At 42.2% G+C, this 19,373-nt stretch overlaps 1 long non-coding RNA gene across 1 annotated transcript in view; it reads right to left on the reverse strand.

The window, feature by feature from the left end:
* Positions 1-3,423: 3,423 nt before the first annotated feature.
* The window catches only part of LOC116562000, a 20,231-nt gene continuing 4,281 nt past the window's right edge, over positions 3,424-19,373 (reverse strand). The window contains exon 3 of the long non-coding RNA XR_004273703.1: positions 3,424-4,356. This is a non-coding gene — a long non-coding RNA (uncharacterized LOC116562000). The remainder of the gene's footprint in view (positions 4,357-19,373) is intronic.

Here is a 19,373-nt window from a genome sequence, read left to right on the forward strand (position 1 = left end):
CAAAGATCACTGTATCTAGATAGACATTTGGACCCACAAGAACAAACTGCATGATAAAGATGGTCAAGTGAGTAGACAGAAGGGGCCTGGATCCTCTTAGCACTGGAATGCCCTCATTTATATGAAAGAAAGAAACTTTCATCTCATTTCAGCCCTTGTTATTTGTGGCTTCTGTCACTCACTGCTGAACTCCATCTTCAAGGATGGAGTTTCTGCCTGCTGAAAAGTAGGGATTCTGATGTCATCATCACCCCTGGGTGCTGGCTCCTGAAAATCCCTCCTCTTCATGTTTCCCAGTCCCTTGTATTATGAAAATACCTAGTGTTGAAAGTGAGAGTAGCTCATGCCTTCTGGCCCAGGTACCAGGTCCCAGTCTGTGTGTCTGGTGCAGGTGACCATGGCAGTCAGTCCAGTCCCTCCCACCTCTCATGTGCAAGCCACTGAGAGCTCCCCCAAGTCTAAGCCAGAGGAGGCTCTGATGAGTACTAGACACAGCTGAAGTTTTATTCCAAAGCGTGAACAAACTGAGGGATTGTGTCACAAGCGTTCAACCAGTTGATGAGTTTTGGTGTGTTAAAGTTTGGGCATAGCACTCTTGAGTCTTCATGATGGTTTTCGTTCTTAAAAGTTAAAATATATTTACGAATGAGATTTAAATAAAATGTTTAAGGAATCCCAGAAAGAATGGAAAGAAAGGAAAAAAGGAAGGAAAAGAAGGAGGGAGGGAGGGAGGGAGGGATAGAAAGAGAGAGAGGGAGGAAGTGAGAGAGGGAGGGAAGGAGAGAGAGAAGGAATGAAGGGAGGAGGGGAGGGGAGGGGAGGGGAGGAGAGGAGAAGAGGAGACCCTATGTTACCAGAATCAAGGCCTCTAGGACAGAGCCTTCCTTCAGCCCTTTGGGAAAGAACTGTCAAACTCACTGCCCTGCTTTCCAGTGATATAAGGAGGAATGACAGGTCTAGTATGACTCGGGGTCCGAGAAGAGAAGGAAATAGGAGTGCCCATCATCGTGAGACAAAGCGTTTTCTAAGTGCTCAAGTGGAAACCCATCACCCCACAACAGAGGCACTCAGGTTCTCCCGTGTGTTCCAAAAAGCCATGTTAAACTAAATATCGACACAAGAGGAGCACACATGGCATCACTGGGCTGCATCTGTGAGGAAGTTACCCCATATCCTCTGAAAGAAAGGGGGCACAAGCTGCTCTACACCCCCCAGGGACAGAGGCCTGGAGTCAGCCGTAACTCCACCCTGAATGTACTCCGAAAGTGGAGGTGGAAGATGAGGTCAGGGCCTGAGGCCCGTGTGGGGCAAGGAAGGGAGCCCAAGGCCAGGCATCCAGGCGCAGACTCAGCCAGGAGTCCGGGGACTAGAATGCTCATTTCTTAGGGTTTTTTGGTTTTTTTTTTTAAAGTGTGTTTAGACACTATTTCTCTGAATGTCTTTCTGTTCTACATATTTTGTCATTTCATTTTCTATTAAAATCTCTTTTGAAAAAAATCACTATTTCTTATCACAATAATGATGAGGAAATTCATTTCAAAATATGGTGGTGAGAAGGGTTCAAAATGTGAATGCCCCACTCTCTAAGCAGTAACTGGCAGGTCATTTCATCTTGAATGCACCTCACTCTTCTTTATGAACAGCTGGAAATATCAAGGAGTGTTGGTCAGCTGCACTGACTTATTCATCCTTCTTTCCTTTTTTACTTCCCTTGGATGCAGAGCGTTATGGCATATTGTCATCATTAGCAGGTCCAAGGCCTCTCTCCTGGTTGGTTGGTTTGTTTTTCTTATTCTCTCTTCCACACTTTCTTGGCCAACCCACTATCCATAGCCAGCCATTTTTTTTCTTTTTTTTCTGGAGACAGAGTCTCGCTCTGTCACCCAGACTGGAGTGCAGTGGAGCAATTTTGGCTCACTGCAACCTCCACCTCCCAGGTGCAAGTGATTCTTATACCTCAGCCTCCCGATTAACTGGGATTACAGGCACCCACCACCACACCTGGCTAATTTTTGTATTTTTAGTAGAGGCGGGGTTTTGACATGTTGACCAGGCTGGTCTCAAACTCCTGACCTCGAGTGATCCGCCTACCTCAGCCTCCCAGTGCTGGAATTACAGGCATGAGCCACTGCCTCCAGCCATACAGGCAGCCGTTCTAACATGTTTATTGATAGCCTCTTTTTCCATGTGTCCCTATAAAATGTATATGACTGTTTTGAATGTATACAGTTTTAACTTATGTAAATGATCATTTGTCCTTTATCTGAAGCTTTTATTGTGTTCCACTCCACACGATGTAGTGTTTTTAGCTCCAGCACTCTTGCTCTGGGTGTATCTGGCCTGTTCCTCAGTATTACCATATTATCCACATGCTGCCCAACACTCCTCAGGACAGATGCCCAAAATATCCCAAATTCCCACCAATACAAACAACACTGGGATGAACATCCTTGCATGTGCCACCTTATGAACATGGGAAGAATGTGAACGGGATGTATACACAGTGCAGGATTGCTGGTCATAGAATACAAACAGAGCTGATATGAGAATACTGAAACTCTTCTGCATTGGCTGGTAAATAACCACACCCCCAAGCTCCATGAGCATCCTTCCTGTTGCCCCAGCCCTGTCCCTGGGACACTTCAGACTTTTCTACCTTCTCAAAAACTGAAGAGTTAATGTCTGGACCAGCTAGAACTGACAGTCTTTCTAGCAGTTGTTAAATATTTGAATATCATCCCCAGATATAATATGATTGTTTCAATCCTTATTTCGCTACAGAACAGCTAAAAACAAAAACTTACCAGTCCAATCTCCAGTTCAATCTTTAAGAAATAGTAGAGCTACAGGAACCCTGCTGATATTTCAATCGGCGTTACCAAAGTCATGTTCTACGCTGTCTGCCCAGAGATGTGGGAGCAAGCAGGCTGTGACTAGCCTTCTAATGTCAGGGGCAATGCAGCCAAAGGCAGTTGTCACAGCAGGTGAAGAGCACTGGACTCCATACCTCGAGTTCTACCTGAGCCCCATCCCTCTCTAGCTGAGTGCCTTTGAGCATATCATTTCTCTCTCTGATCTTCAGTCTCCCCATTTGCAAGATGCTCTTCCACAAGGTGGGCATGTATTCAAATAAATGATTTGATAAAGAACAATAGCAGGGAAAGGAAAAGCTATATGGAGTCAGGCTCAGTATTATACTAGCTGAGTCACCTTGTTCCACCTGTGCCTCAGTTCCTCTCATGCAAAATGAGGATAATGATACTATATTGTAAAGTATGAAATTCAATGTGCCACTGACATCCTTGAACCCCACAGGTCTCCAGAGGCTTAGCTGTGAGTTCCCATCCTCTCTCCAGATATGCCCCCACGCAGTAGTAAAGGCTGCCTTCCTGGTTGTATCGCCTCTCAGCTGGACCAGCTGCATCCCCTAACCCTAACTCAACCTAGTGGATTTCACTTCCCTGCCAGCACACAAGGCTACTCATAAAACCGATCACATCCTCTTAAAGAAACCAAGAGGCACCTGAGGCTGTTATTATTGCAAAGCCTGCCTCCCACAGTCCCTGTTGGTTCCTTCTGCTCCTGAGTGCCACCCCATGTGGCCCTGCATAGCAGGCAGCAGCCTCCTCCCCCAGGCTGTGAGTATATGTGACTAATAAACTGCTGTCAGAGCCACCTGTCAAGTGTCAAATATCCTATGTGCAGCCATCCCATACTATTTAGAGCAAAGGAGTCCACCTTTACCAGCGGAGTGACTAAGAGGTAATCAGAACAGATGCCTGTCTTAAAGAGTTGTGAAACTGAAGGGAATGATATACATAAAGCACCTAGCACCTTGCCTAAGTCTGGTAGAAGCTCATGCAAACAGAAATAAAAGCAAACAATAATGTAGCCGGGACAGGCTGTTGGTAACAGCCAGAGGTTGAGGCACTGCCCGAACCTGGATGGGAATCAAGCAGGATCTCTCTTATGTGCTTTTGAAAAGACCCTACCTTGTGCTGACTGACTTCATGTTTCATTGCCAAAAATGAAAAAAAAAAAAAATTTAAAAATACACTCCTATGAACATGCTCTTTTTTGTATGACAATAAGAAATTTCATTCGAAATTAAAATGGTGACTGCTTGGACAGGCTATATTTTTGCATTTTCACGATCTGAACAATAAGGGTATAATAAAAGACTGCTTTCTTCTCCAAATCCCCAGGAACCTGAAAAGGATGCCTGGTCTCTGGAATCCACGGCAGCAATGGGCGATAAGTAGTCGGCATCTGGGTGACAGCAAACTGACTCTGCTCTCAAGTCTCATCAATCCACATTGTAAGTCACACTATGTCCCTTTGACTCCATTTTCTTACCTGTAAAATGGGGATTTTGAACTTACTAATATGCCAGACACAAAGCTAAAGAAAGAAGCTGAAGAGACAGGATAAAAAAGACGAATAACAGGTTCCTCCCTGTAAGAGCTCACAATTCAGTGGGCTGACACCATCTGCCTTATCCACCAGATAGAGTGTTAGGATAACATAGCAGGATAGAGAGTTGAGAGATAAGAGCACTATATAATGTGACAGGAACTGCTGCTTGTCACTCAATTTCCATTCTGCCCTGATATCTTAGTAACAGAACTCCCATTTTTATAGGGCTGACATGTCCCCAACTAAACACATTATATTTCTCATCCTGTCTTGCAACTAGTGTATAGAGACCAACTTTTAGAATCATAAGCCTATGCATTCTCTTATGTTTCCAGGGAGTCTCTGAAAATAAGAGGCATGCCCTTTTCCCTTTCTTCTTCCAACCTCCCGCCTAGAATGTGGATGAGGTGACTGGAGTTCTTGCAGCCATTTGGGGCCATGAGAACAATGGGTACATCCCAGGGATGGCAAAGTGTGAGCTCATTAGAATCTGGGTCCCTCACCTCTTTGCAGGGCTATTTTATCAGTGTTGTATACTGCAAATCACTGGACTTCTTTTACATGAGAAATAAACAGCTAATGTATGTATATGTGTGTGTGTATGTGTATATTAATGCAACTGATTCCAATCTCAACTGATACAACAAATATTTAACATTAATAAGTATGACACATAATCCCAACTTTATTTAGCTCTTAAAGCTCTCATGAGATTCATTCTAAAACTAACATGCTTCAAGAATTTTTTTAACTTCTGTAATATCAAGTGATATAGTGGTGCTGAACAATGCAGGTGTTTTCACAACTATCTTTAGGAGATTCAAATCAATGCTTGGGCTCAGATCACTTTATGACTGAGAAGTGTGGAAAATTCTACTTTCTTTTGAACTAGTAGTTGGACTTCCAGGAGAATAAATCAGCTAGACATGACTTGAGCCAACATGTTTCCTCATTCACAAGCATATGCACATGCTTACCTGCATGGATGGACACGTGCTTTCAGGAAGCCACACCTATGTATCACACACATACACAGCCACACACAGCTAAACTTTCACACCCATACTCAATAGCAGGATCCAATGGGTTCCCTGCAATTGTGAAGGTCCTAGATTTTCTCTTCACCAGAACACTAAGCTATTATGAGTTATTATTTTCAATAACTTGGTTATACAAGGCTGGAAGTGGGGTGATGAGTCATAAAGAACAAGAGCAAGAAAGCTTGGCAGTCAGTCCTTGATGGTGAAGGTGGATTCATGGAAAAGCAGAGAAAGGCAGACTCCCTTCTATGCAAAAGTTCCAGGGTCAAAAGGAGAATCTTGATGAGCCAGGAGCAATCTGGACATCCGGAGGCCTCACCTTCATGGAGGATACTGCCATAAAAGTATGAGTTAAGCTTCACCCTGAGCTTCTGTCCTCCTCCCTCCAGGCCTGCTGCTCTAGACAAGCAATTCTCAATTGATTCAACCACTGCTTGTATATTTTGCTATCTCCTTGAGCTCAGCCTCTAGCTCTGAACCCAGTCCTTTGAGAGACCCCTGGGGGCTGTACACTATGCTCAGGATTTAAGAAAACACAAAAATGAAGAAGACATAGTCTCTGCTCTTAAGAAGTGAGCATTCTATCAAATAATCAAGAAATAAACATTCATAGCCAACTCCATAAAAATATATAGATAATTACAGGAGTTGATACAAATCTTAGAACCTTGGGAAATTCTCAGTTGTCTCATCCACAACTTAAGAATAATAATTTCTGCCCTCAGAAACTTGTGATCTTAGAAACTACCCTCACAAATTATTTAGAGATTCTCTCTACTACTCAGCAAACCTTTTACTCAACTCTAGTTTATTCAACATTTCCCACAAAACCCCATCCAAGTCTTCTTCACTCTAAACCATGGAAATCTTCATACCAATTCAATCCCCAGGTCTCATTCATAGTAGAGAACCTGTTTACCTATTTACTAAGAAAATAGAGGCCACGGGAGGTATGGTCTCTCAACTTCCATCTTGTCTATCTTGAAGTCTCCCTTTTTCTCTTGCTTTGAAGAAAGATGCTTATACCCAAGTACTTTGGAGAGTCAAAACAATAATGACCAAGAGATCCAAGAAGACCATAACGAAAGAGAGTTTTAATAAACAATCACTGCTATTGTTTTAATAAACAATCACTGGCCTGAATGTGTTCCCCAGAATTTATGTGTTGAAACTTAATGGCCAATGTTACAGCATTAAGAGGAGGAGAGCCCTCATAGATGGGATTAGAGCCCTTATAAAAGGGATTAGGCAAGGGAGTTTACTCCCCTTTCACCATGTAAGGAAATAATGTACAAGGGCAACCTTGGAGGCAAAGACCAAACCTACTGGTACCTTGATCTTGGATTTCCCAGCCTGAAAAACTATGAAAAATAAATTTATGTTATTTACAGATTGCCCATCTCAAGTATTTTGTCATAGTAGCATTAATGGACTAAAACAATCAGCAAGAAGCTAATTTACAACTGTAACATGAACGTCTCAGCCTTGTGGAAATTTACAGTCTTCAGAGTTGTTTCAGAGCTTCTTACCACTTACCTCTTTTGTAGCCTTGAGCATGTAGCTCAACTTTAATTCATTAATTTATTCAACCAACATTTTAAGTTCTATTGAGTGCCAAGTGCACTAACCAAAGATACCAGTTAATCATTCTAAAATGAGGGTAATACTAATATTTACTTACAAGTTTGTCTTGAGGTTTCAGTGCCCCACCATGTACAATAGGGAATAATAAATATGAATTATCTTCCACTGTTGTTCCTGGCCCTGGCTACCCATACTCCTTTTCTGTATATAAAGATAAATTTCTCATAAACAAAATAAATTCCTAGTTGGATAATGAAGAGCATCAATATAAATTTTGAATAAACCTCAAGGCATACCCTTCCATTCTCACAATGAAGTACTGGGCTGTAAGTAATCTGGTTGAACTGAATTCTTGTATATGTAAACTATCCCAGGGCAGAGTCGGCAAATACTGTCATATGATGACAAGCAGAATCCCTCAGGCTAAAGGGCTAGAAACATGGTTTCCAAATATGGTCTTCCTGGCAGTCAGAAGAGCTATGTTTCCATTCACTCTTTCCACCAGTCAACAAATGTTTTCCTAACATTAACATTGTACCAGGCTGGGTGCAAAGAACTGAGATTATATTAAATATGAATTTCAAGGACACAGATTTAGAGGTACAAATCTTAATTGTCTTTATTTCTCGTGGCAGCAGAAGACAATTTTGGTAATTCCAGGTAAATCTGGTAACTCCTAAAGTTGAACTCTGTTAATTCAGGCTCTTTCTCTGCCCTCTTCCTTCTCTTATCCCTTGAAGTATCTGTGATCATGGAGGGCTGTGCATCACCCATCAATGGGGTAAGTGGAGTAAAGTCTCCACAGTGGGCCTCTGCCCACACTGGCCTCTGCTGGGATGGGCTCCCCACGGCTTGATGCTCATCCTACGACCATGACTCATCACTGATGTCCACCTGCTGACTGGGCCCTCAGTTGCTCATTGAATGCATTCTGTTCCCTCATGGCCCTGACCCCAGTGCTTCTGGTCCATCACTTACGGCATTTCCAGAGTACCTTTATAGGGTTCAGAAACTCTCAGCCCCTTCCCCTTTACTCAAGGCTCCTCTAAGGCACTTGGCCTCTCAATTCCAGCTGTCACTCCTCTGGTTTGATCACCATGCTGAAAGCAGATATTGCTAGCAAAGGTGGAATTGGTATCTTTTGCCATGGGATTTTTCCAAACTTATCTGGGATTTCCAGCTTCCTCCCCTTAACAGGGCCTCCACCAACTCTCTTGAGGCTAAATCACAAAGGACTTCCCACCATCTCATGGCAAGCTCTGTGTAGAAAAACTGGTTCTTCAACTATTCTTTTTTCCATCTGGCATCTGTGCCAGGACTTGGCTCTTGAACTTCAATAATTAATCCCTTTCTCTCAAAGTCATTGTTTTGGGCTTCAAGTGCCTATTTTGCCAGTCCCAAGTGGAACTCTGACATTTCTTTCGCTTTGCACTCCCGTAATAACAACTGCAGTCCTCCCTGAGGTGACAGGATGCCTCTGACTAGTGAGCAAATTATGTACAAAAATCATGGAAGGGGAAGCACTCTGGTTAATATTTTAAAACGCTGTCTAACTACATATTAACCCACATATGGTTCCTGCATTGAAAAGCTGACAGTCAGTAAGTAATTTTCACCAAATGGTGAGTTTTAGGCCAATTGACCAGATCCAGTGTAAACTGCAAAGATTGGCTGTAATTAGTAAAAGCTGATTTGTAAAGCAACCCATAGATTCAGCCCTATTCCAAACATTTGTGGAGCCACAACCAGAGTTCAGATCAAGATCCCCAGCCCTTGACCCAATACTCCTGCTTTTCCATCTGGTTCCTTCCAATAGCCTCAGGGAACCCCACACTCATCTTGAAGGACACCTCAACCCACAGTCAAGATGTCTATAAAGCATGGCTTCAGAATATGTTGTGCCAGAAGGTTTTCATTTTCTCAGATGTGTTACCATCTAGAGATCATGTTTAAGCTAATGTCTTGGCTTCGTAGTTCTGTCGACCATAAGACCTAGTATAAATATAAAACCCAAACCTGTCTGTGAGAGTAGAAAAAAATGATTCCATCCAGAATCCACACTGGAATGGGTAAGCTTTCTTGACAACTCTTTTTCCCTCAGTATTGCATCTAGGCTTTATGTAAGGCTGGAAGTTACTGTCAATATTTATTGATTCAAAAGATTTATCAGAGCAAAGGATGGATGGGTCTTGAGGAACGCCAAGTCATTACTTTTTCCCAGGAAAAGGGAGCAATTTAACCTTACAGAAACTGAGATCCACGTTTGGCCAATTAGCCATTCCCACCCATGGCTTTCTATAAAAACAGATGGTGCAAACCTGGGGCACGTGGTGGACATGGTTTGTCAGAGTGGTAGTACCAGTGCCTATAGCAGCAGGTTTGATAAAGTGGCTGTTTCTGCTTTTTGCTTCTTAACCATCCAGAGTGCATTTGATTCTTGACAATTCCCAACTATGATCTTCTCAACTATCATGGACTCTGTGAATTCCCAAGAAATTACCTTTTGCTTAAATTTGTCATTTTTCAATTACTTGCGACCAGAAATACAATCAAATTTGCCACCACAAAGATCTGTTTCTTTCCCTCTGCTGCTGTCTGCAGCTCTGAATCTTATGACTTCTTTGCCAAGCATTCTTTCTTCCCTATCTTTGGCATGTTTGAGTGACATTGTGAGTTCTGTGAGTCTAACCTCCTGCATCAATTATAGCCACAGGCCATCACCCATACCATCTTCTTTAGGAGACCAGACCCATAATCATTCCAGATGACCAGTGGTCTCTCATTGTAGACCCATGGTCTCTCATTTTTTTGCTCATGCCAGTGGTCTGAGGGTGGAACTAGGACAGAAGACCCACATCCCTGTGCCTCTTCACTGATTAATGGTAATGTTAAAACTAATGTTTACTAGAGCTGGAACCCAGGGGCACATCACCAACACCTTTATTGCTAATAGTTCCACATTATAAATAGGGTATTGGACCTTGCCTTTGGATGGATTCTAAAAATTCCAGTTACCACAAATGCTTTTCCTCCTTTCTCCTAAGAGAACACCACACCCAAGCCTTTGAAACAGGTGTTAGTACATCATATGAAAGGCTAATTAAGGTCAGCAAACACTGATGTGGAATCCTTGTCTAGCCATTTCATCAGAGTTCAGACTGCTTTTCACAGGCCTCAGTTTATCTCTCTCTCTAGCAAGTTCAGAGGCTAATATTCTCATCCATTCATCCATCTATCCATACTTCCTTTCATCCATCCATTCATCCATCCATCCATCCATTCATCCATCCATCCATCCTTCCTTCCATCCACATATCCATTTATGTCTTCATCCATTTATTCATTTATTTATCTATCCATCCATCCATTCATCCAACTATTTCAGCCCTGCAGGCACCTGACAGTCTGTTCCCTGATGAGAAACTTGTAATCCTAGTTTTCTGTTTTCTAACTGCCCAAAATATCCTCTAAATATCCCTCCCAATTTATCCACCTCTCTTGATTGGTGATCCTCATTCACTCAAGGGAGGAAACATTTCTAGATCAAGACTTACTCCTAGTGGGAAAAGTGTCTGCCACTTATTTCTCAGAGTTGCCAGAGAATTCTCACTTGTCAGGGAAGTGCTATTCGTATCTCCTTGGGGCAGAGTAGCACTCAGAGAATCATGTCTAATAGTCCTCCAACTCCTTCTGTATAAAAAAAAAGGCAGAGGCACCACCAAATCATTCATATTCCCAAGGATTCTCTCAACCAGCAGCTAAAATGGGGCTGGCACATTGGAGAGGACCAAAATGATAAAAGTCATCATCATCATCATCCTGAAAAAATTAAGGCTGTTCCTTTATTTTCTATCTCAGCCATGGACTTATGTAGTAATACTCACATATAAAATTAAATATGAAAACCACTGGACCAGTACTAAACAGATTAAGGTATATCCAAATCTGGGACCACTGTTAATTTATTTAATTAGTGTCCCATAATTCACACATATTTTAATTTTTTCTGATTTTTTTCATCTCAATACAAGTGAGAATACATGTGAATTTTAAAACTCATATATGTCATGTATTTAATATGGTCCCTAAGTCATTGCTCTGACAGAACTATTTTTCCAAAAGATTTTCCAAATGTTGAATTGGACATATTTATACAAAAAAACTCTATGTACCATATGTATATACACACATGCATTTATATGCACATGCACACTTATGTATGGGTATATATACATTTTTTTTTTTTTTGCTAAATCTGGCAACCTCTTACTTATGTTTCTCCTGCATAACCCCTGCCCCACCCCACCCCCACATATGTACACAAATTCACAGCCTCAGGTAACCTGTAGTATCCAATACTGCTGTCCTGGAACCTGTCTAGGCTCCCTGCTTGACCACTACTTTCATTGGCTATTCATGTCCTCCCACCAATTCTGCCACATTGCTAATGATCTCTCTTCTCTCCTGAAGAAATCCAACTTTCTTCCAAAAAGCCCATGTTGGAAGACACACATTTATAAAATTCTCTGCCTAGGTCACTTTCCCCTACAGAAGATCACGTGCAAATAACGGCCTGATAAATTCACACAGGACAGCAGAGAGTTCCAGGCTCCTGATTGAAAAGCTCATTCTCAAGAAGGTTCCAGTGCTCAGACACAGAACCCTCTCATGGTGATCCCCTCACTTCTCTGACTCCTGGGCACCATTCTGCTCAGAGCTAAGATGCTACAATGAGACCCTGTTTAGCTCAGTTCTATGGAATGCTTTGATTCGGGATGGCAGGACACTGCTCACACTTCAACAATTACTAAGAAACTTCTGTAATATATACTGTTAGCTCTGGAAATGTGGGGCAGTCCGGTTCAGCAGAAAAAACAAATCATTTCAATAAATCCAAGTAACAGGATAAATGGGGAGAGAGAGAGGAAATGGGAATACAAAGCTAGATTAAACAGTTTCTATCCTTGGTACACTCTTGGAGAAGTAAGGAAACACATATTTTTAAAGACCTAGATGATTGACTGCCTTCTTCCTCAGTTCCCTTTTGGAGACATGTCACATGTCACATGGATACTTTCTCTTCAGGTCAGGTCAAGCACATGTTAAGTTAGGATAACTGAAATAAGTCTTTGTAACAATACCTTTTTTTTTTTTTAAAACAGTCTCACTCTGTCACCCAGGCTAGAGTGTAGTGGCACAATCTTGGCTCACTGCAACGTCCGCCTTCCAGGACCATGTGATTCTCTTGCCTCAGTCTCCCAAGTAGCTGGGATTACAGGCACCTGCCACCACCCCTGGCTAATTTTTTTATTTTTAGTAGAAATGGAGTTTTACCATGTTGGCCAGGCTGGTCTCAAACTCCTGACCTCAGGTAATCTGCCCACCTCAGCCTCCCAAAGTGCTGGGATTACAGGTGTGAGCCACCACACCCAGCCAATAACTATTATCAAGCACTTATGTCAGATATTTTTGAAGTGTCTTACCTATATTAATCCATGTGGTAGGTACCATTATTAGCCCTAGGCAACTGAAAACCAAGTTCCTGGAATGAAGGAGATATTCAAAAATGCTTATTGAATGAAGAAACAAATAAATGGTCTTCTCTATGGATACTGTGGCCTTCCAGCCCTCTAGGGGCTTTGCCCCTAATGTTCTCTTATTGAGGAATGCCTACAGGAAAGGGAGATCAGCAGCTTATTCTCTAGTTTGATTTCTGCTAATACAATAGATTTGTTGCTCTATCCTTGCACCTATTTAAACAGGATGAAGAAGATAATAAAGAGATGGGGGTGGGAAGACAAAGACCTTGTCTTAGTCCATCTGGGCTGCTGTAACAAAATACCATAGACTGAGTAGCTTAAAAATGATAGAAATTCATTTCTTATGGTTCTAGAGGCTGGGAAGTCCAAGATCAAGATACTGGTGGATTCAAAGTCTTAGTGAGGACCGATGGCTTAATTCACAGATAGCACCTTCTTGCTATGTCTTCACATGGTTGAAGGGGCAAGGGTGCCCTCTGGCATCTCTTTTTTAAGTGTACTAATTCCATTCGTGACCTCTTGGCCTATTACTTCCCCAAATTCCCACCTCCTAATATTATCATACAGGTGGTTAAAATTTCAACAAATGAATTTTGGAGGAACACACAAACATTCAGGCCATAGCAGGGCTGAGCTGCCTGTGTTCCTGTGATTTGCTGTCAGGGATGTGTGACTCCCCATATGTAAAGTAGACCCTATAGGACATTGCTTAGGTTGGGCCACCTTGCAGGCACCTCACATGGGAGGACTGCCCATCTGGCACAAGAACCCTGTCAACAAGAGGCCCTGCCTGGGCAGCAATGGCAGGAGCTGAGGGGAAGGAGAAGAGTTGGGTCTCCCACATGCAGAGACAAAGCAGGGGTGTTCTACAGTAAGCAGGTCTGTGCAAACGCAAAGGCCAAGGAAGCTGAGAGGCCAAAGAAAGAGGCTGACAAATCCAGTTTCTCAGAAAGAAATCTTTATTAAGGATTTATAAACAGAAGCTGTGTCCCAGGAGCCATGAGATGGGATGGCAAGATGGGATAGTGGATCCCTGCACCATTATCTTCTAGACCCAGGGCTTCTATACCACAGGGAGGAACGTGTAGGACAATTGTAATGGACCCCTCAAGGAAAGGCAAGAATGCCATGAAATCTGTCTAAAGTCACGATTTACAGTAACAGTAGATAAAATAGAAATCTTAGAGGCATCTCCAGAACTGGGATTAATCAGAAGTCAACATTGCAGGTTAGCATCCAAGATGGAGTTGCTTTATCCTCCATAAAAATGGAGGCCCTGGGACCCCACTAAGGAGCTAGCCCACAGAGGACATCAAAAGCCCATTCTTTAAAGAAAATGTGGTACATACACACCATGGAGTTACTATGCACCCATAAGAAAGCACAAAATCATGTCCTTTGCAGCAATATGGATGCAACTAGAGGCCATTATCCTAAATGAATTAACAAAGGAACAGAAGACCAAATGCCACATATTCTCAATTATAAGTGGGAGCTAAACATTAGGTATTCATGAATATAAAGAAGGAAACAGACAAAAGGGACTACTAGCAGAGGTGGTGGAGGAAATGTTGAAAACTAAGCATTGGGTACTATGCTCAGTACCTGGGTGACAGGATCAGTTGTACCCCAAACCTCAGCATCACACAATACACCAAAGTAACAAATCTGCACTTACCCCCTGAATCTAAAATAAAAGTTGAAATTGTTAAAAAAAAAAAAAAAAAAAAAGAACACATCCATCTCAGCCAGAGTAGCAGTGACAATCAGCAGAGAGAGGACTATCTGTGCTGACTTAGCTAGAGACTGGCTTTTTGTCCCTCATCCAGGAGTGTGTTCACACCAGCTCACACCTAGTCATACCAACTTGTGAGAGTGTGCTACTGCATATCTCTTCCCAATTTCCATGTTCAGTAACATCACATTGGGAGCTTGAAATCAGCTGCGATGGGACATTTACCCCACAGAAATCTGTAAACACTACAAATCAGGGCATTTTTCCAGAGAGCCTGTTGTCAACAATTTACTAGCACACCACTGCCTCTGCCCAAACCTATGCTCCCACCCATTACTGGAGTGACAGCTGACCAAGGGAGGAAGCCAGGGAGGAGAAAGTTGGGAAGAAAAGCAGACCATGCTCCAATGGCCTCTCCAAGCCCTTGGAGCATGGAAACGGCTTAGGATAAGCAAGAACAGTTTTGAATCACATATGAGGTTGGCATTTGAAACTAGACTTGACTGATTTTAATAAATAAACAAACCAAGAACTTATGAAATCTCCCCAGGAAGTGGAAGGAAGGAGTTGGTTGTATGCCAGTTGACGATACTGATTACATATAAGAAATAGTCTGTGCTAGGCACAATGGCTCACATCTATAATCCTAACACTTTGGGAGGCTAAGGTAGGAGGATTGCTTGAGCCCAGGAGTTCAAGACAAGTCTGAGCAACATAGGGAAATCCTGTCTTTACAAAAAATAAAAAATTAGCTGGATGTGATGGTGAGCACCTGTGGTCCCAGCTACCTGAAAGGCTGAGGTGGGAGGTCTCTAGAGCCTGGGAGATCTAGGCTGCAGTGAGTCATGATTCTGCCACTGCACTCCAGTCTGGATAACAGAATGAGAACTTGAAGAAAAGTGAAAAGAAAAGAAGCAAAGAAAGAAAGGAGGGAGGGAGGGAGGGAAGGACAAGAGGGAAGGAGGAGGGAGGAAAAAAGCAAGCAAGGAAGGAAAAGAGTCTGTGTTTACATCCAGTGACTAAAGTGTCTTCAGAAAGCCCTTCCATCTGTCTTCCTGCAGCACCTAAGATGTTGAGCCACAAATGGCTCTCAAACACACACATTCTCAGTGCACACATGATTACACCCTCCCCCTTGCCGGGCCACTGGGCTGCTCCATGGTGGCTAATTGCTTTCCTCTTGGAACTCCCTCCTTCTCCTCAGGAAAGAGACAATTGGAGGAGAAGAGCTCTCCTCTCCAACACGTAAAACCTCCTCCATGAATTCCACACATGCACACTCTGCAGGACACCACGTTAGTCATCACTGAGGCTGATAGTCACTTTCCTCCATGAATTTCACAACCAAGAGAGAAGAGGAGGAACAAATCTGAGATGGACTGCTAGGTGGCGGATCTGCAGCAGGAGAGCCCAGGGATTTTGGCATTTGGTCTGCAGGGAGCTAGAACATCCTCTGCAGTCTGCTTTCCCACATGAATGGTATTTAAGAGAAACTACTTGCAGGGAGCACCCAAGGCTATGTTTATTGATATAATCTAGGTCATAATCTAAGAAACTAGAGCAAGGGTCTATAAGCCACAGCCATAAGCTAAGAAAAGCTGAAAAAATCAAAATAATATTACTTCATACCAGTCGTTATATAAAAAAGACACTTGAACACACCTTTATAGCAGCACAATTCACAATTGCAGAAATATAGAACCAGCCTAAATGTCAATCAACCAATGAATGCATAAGGAAAATGTGGTATAGATACACCATGGAATACTACTCAGCCATAAAAAGAAATGAAATCATATTATTCACAGCAACCTAGATGGAGTTGGAGACCATTATTCTAAGTGAAGTAACTCAGAAATGTGAAACCAAATATCATATGTTCTCACTTCTAAGTGGGAGATAAATTATGAAGATGGAAAGGCATAAGAATAAGAATAATATAATGGACTTTGGGGACTTGGGAGGAAGTGTAGGAGGTGGGCGAGAGATAAAAGACTACACATTGGGTGTAGTGTGCACTGCTCAGTTGACAGGTGCACCAAAATCTCTGAAATTACCACTAAAGAACTTATCTATGCGTGTGTTGTTTCATTCTTATGCTGTTATAAGGACATACCTGAGACGGGATAATTTATAAAGAAAAGAGGTTTAATTGACTCACAGTTCTGCAGGGCTGGAGGGACCCCAGGAAACTTACAATCATGGTGGAAAGGGAAGCATACATGTCCTCCTTCACATGGTTGCAGCAAGAAAGGCTGAGCAAAAGGGAGAATAGTCCCTTATAAAACCAGGAGATCTTGTGAGAACTCACCCACTATCATGAGAACAGCATGAAGGTAACCGGCCTCATGACTGAATTACCTCCCACCATGTCCCTCCCACCACATGTGGAGATTATGGAAACTATTAGGTTGGTGTAACGACAAAAATTACAATTACTTTTGCACCAACCTAATACAATTCAAGATGAGATTTGGGTGGGGATACAGCCAAACCATATCGCCATGAAACCAAAAGTCACCTGTTTCCCCAAAACTATTGAAATAAAAGTATATGTATTACTTCACAACATATAAAAATGATATGGAATTCAAATGTTACTGTCCTTAAATAAAGCTTTACTTAGAGTATGGCCACACCCTTCCATGTGTATATTATCTATGTCTGGCTTTCAGCCACACTGGCAGAGTAGGGTATTTGCAACAAAGACTGGATGGCCCACAAAGCCTGAAATTTTTACTTTCTATCTTTAATGGAAATTTGGCCAACTGTCACTCTAAGAGCATGGAAACCCAATTCTTCCATAACCTGCATCCCTTTTTTTCTCTGGTTAACTGAGGAACTACCTCTTCTGATCCCTCAAAGCCCAGATCAATGACTCTGAAGCATCATAGCTTCGAGTGTTCCTCAATGCTGGAGGAGTAAGGAAGAGCAGGACACTAACATAGCAGGGCCTCACAGCCATAAAGAAGAATGAAGTCACGTCCTTTGCAGCCACAAGGATGCAACTGGAGCCCATTATCCTAAGCGAGTTAACCCAAGAACAAAAAACCAAATACCACAAGTTTTCACTTACAAATGGGAGCTAAACATTGGTACTCATGGACATATAGATGGGAACAGTAGACACTAGGGACAACTAAAGACGAGAAGAAAAGAGGGGGGCAATAACTGAAAAACTAACTATTAGGTACTATGCTCACTACCTGGGTGATGAAATCATTTGCATCCCAAACCTCAGCATCATACAATATACCCATATAACAGACCTGTATATGTACCCCTGAATCTAAAATAATTGTTTAGTAAAAGCTCAAACTTTAAGAATCCCAGAAGAAAACTTAGGAAACACCATTCTAGATATCAGCCTTGGGAAAGAATTCATGACTAGGTCCTCAAAAGCAACTGCAACAAAAACAAAAATTGACAAATGGTACCTAGTTAAACTAAAGAGCTTCTGCACAGCAAAAGAATCTATCAACAAAGTAAACAGATAACCTACAGAATAGGAGAAAATACAAACTATGCATCTGGAAAAGGTCTAATATCCAAAATCTATCAGGAACTCAAACAATTCAACAAGCAAACAACAACCCCATTTTGAAAAATGGGCAAAAGACATGAACAGACACTTCTCAAAAGAAGACATACATGCAGTCAAGAAATATATGAAAAAGTGCCCAATATCACTAATCGTTAGAGAAATACAAATCAAAACCGCAATGAGATACCATCTCACACCAGTCAGAATGGTTATTATCAAAAAGTCAAATAAGATGTCAATGAGGTTGCAGAGAAAAAGGGAATGCTTATACACCATTGGTGGGGATGTGAGATAGCTCAGCCACTGTGGAAAGCAGTTTGCAGATTTCTTAAAGAACTTAAACAGAACTGCCATTCAACCCAGCAATGTCATTACTGGGTACATACCCAGAGGAAAATGAATCCGTCTACCAAAAAGACACATGCATGCATATATTCATTGCAGCACTATTCACAGTAGCAAAGACATGGAATCAACTTAGGTGCCCATCAATGGTGGATTAGATAAAGAAAATTTGGTATATATATACCGTAGAATACCTCACAGCCACAAAAAAAAAAAAAAAAGAAAAGAATGAAATGATGTCCTCTGCAGCAACGTGGATGTAGCTAGAGGTCATTATCCTAAGTGAATTAACACAGAAAGAGAAAATCAAACACTGCATGATCTCACTTATAAGTGGGAGCTAAACACTAAGCACATATAAAGATGACAACAGTGGACACTGGAGACTATTGAGGTGGAATAGAGGGAAGGAAGCAAGAGTTGAATACCTATCGGGTGGTCTTCTCACTATCTCAGTGATGGGATTATTTGTACTCCAATCCTCAGCAATGCACAATTAACCCATGTAAGAAACCTACACATGCACCCTTAAAACTAAAATAAAGTTGGGGAGAAAACCAAAAAACATAATAAAAGTTGAAATTATCTTTAAAAAAAAAAAAGCAGAGATGGGGGTAGGGAACTGACTCAGCCTCGGAGCCCTTCACCTCTGACTGCTCTGAGCCACGTCTTTGTGACCCTCCACCCCGACTCCCCTCAGCACTCCGCCCCTGTTGGAGGAGCACTGACCAGTACTGCTTGCTTGCGAAGGAGGAGAAAACCGAGCCCCAGAGAGGATTGTTAATCAGTCTCAATCTAAGAATAAACAGGTAACAGGATCTTTTTTCCAATCACTGACTTCACTGACTGCCAAATGGCTTTTTTTGTCCCTTAGTGATACACTGGGCAGATTAACAACCTTCCATGTAATTTTGGTTGTTAAAAATGCAGTTTGGTTTAAAATAAAATTTTATATTGACAGTGATCTCCCAGCTGTCCACAACTGTCACTTCCCCTGTCACTTGCTGGTCTGTGGCTGAAGAAACCTAGCATGGGGGACAGATGTACTATGTGGCCAAGGGGTCCTGGAGCATGGGACAGGTGTGGTCTGTGACTGAGGGGACCTGGAGCATGGGACAGGTATGGTCTGTGGCTGAGGGGACCTGGAGTGGAGGACAGGTGTGGTCTGT

This window comes from Sapajus apella, unplaced genomic scaffold (assembly GCF_009761245.1).
Source record: "Sapajus apella isolate SASKATOON/1434 unplaced genomic scaffold, GSC_monkey_1.0 scaffold31, whole genome shotgun sequence".
NCBI classification, from domain to species: Eukaryota; Metazoa; Chordata; class Mammalia; order Primates; family Cebidae; genus Sapajus; species Sapajus apella.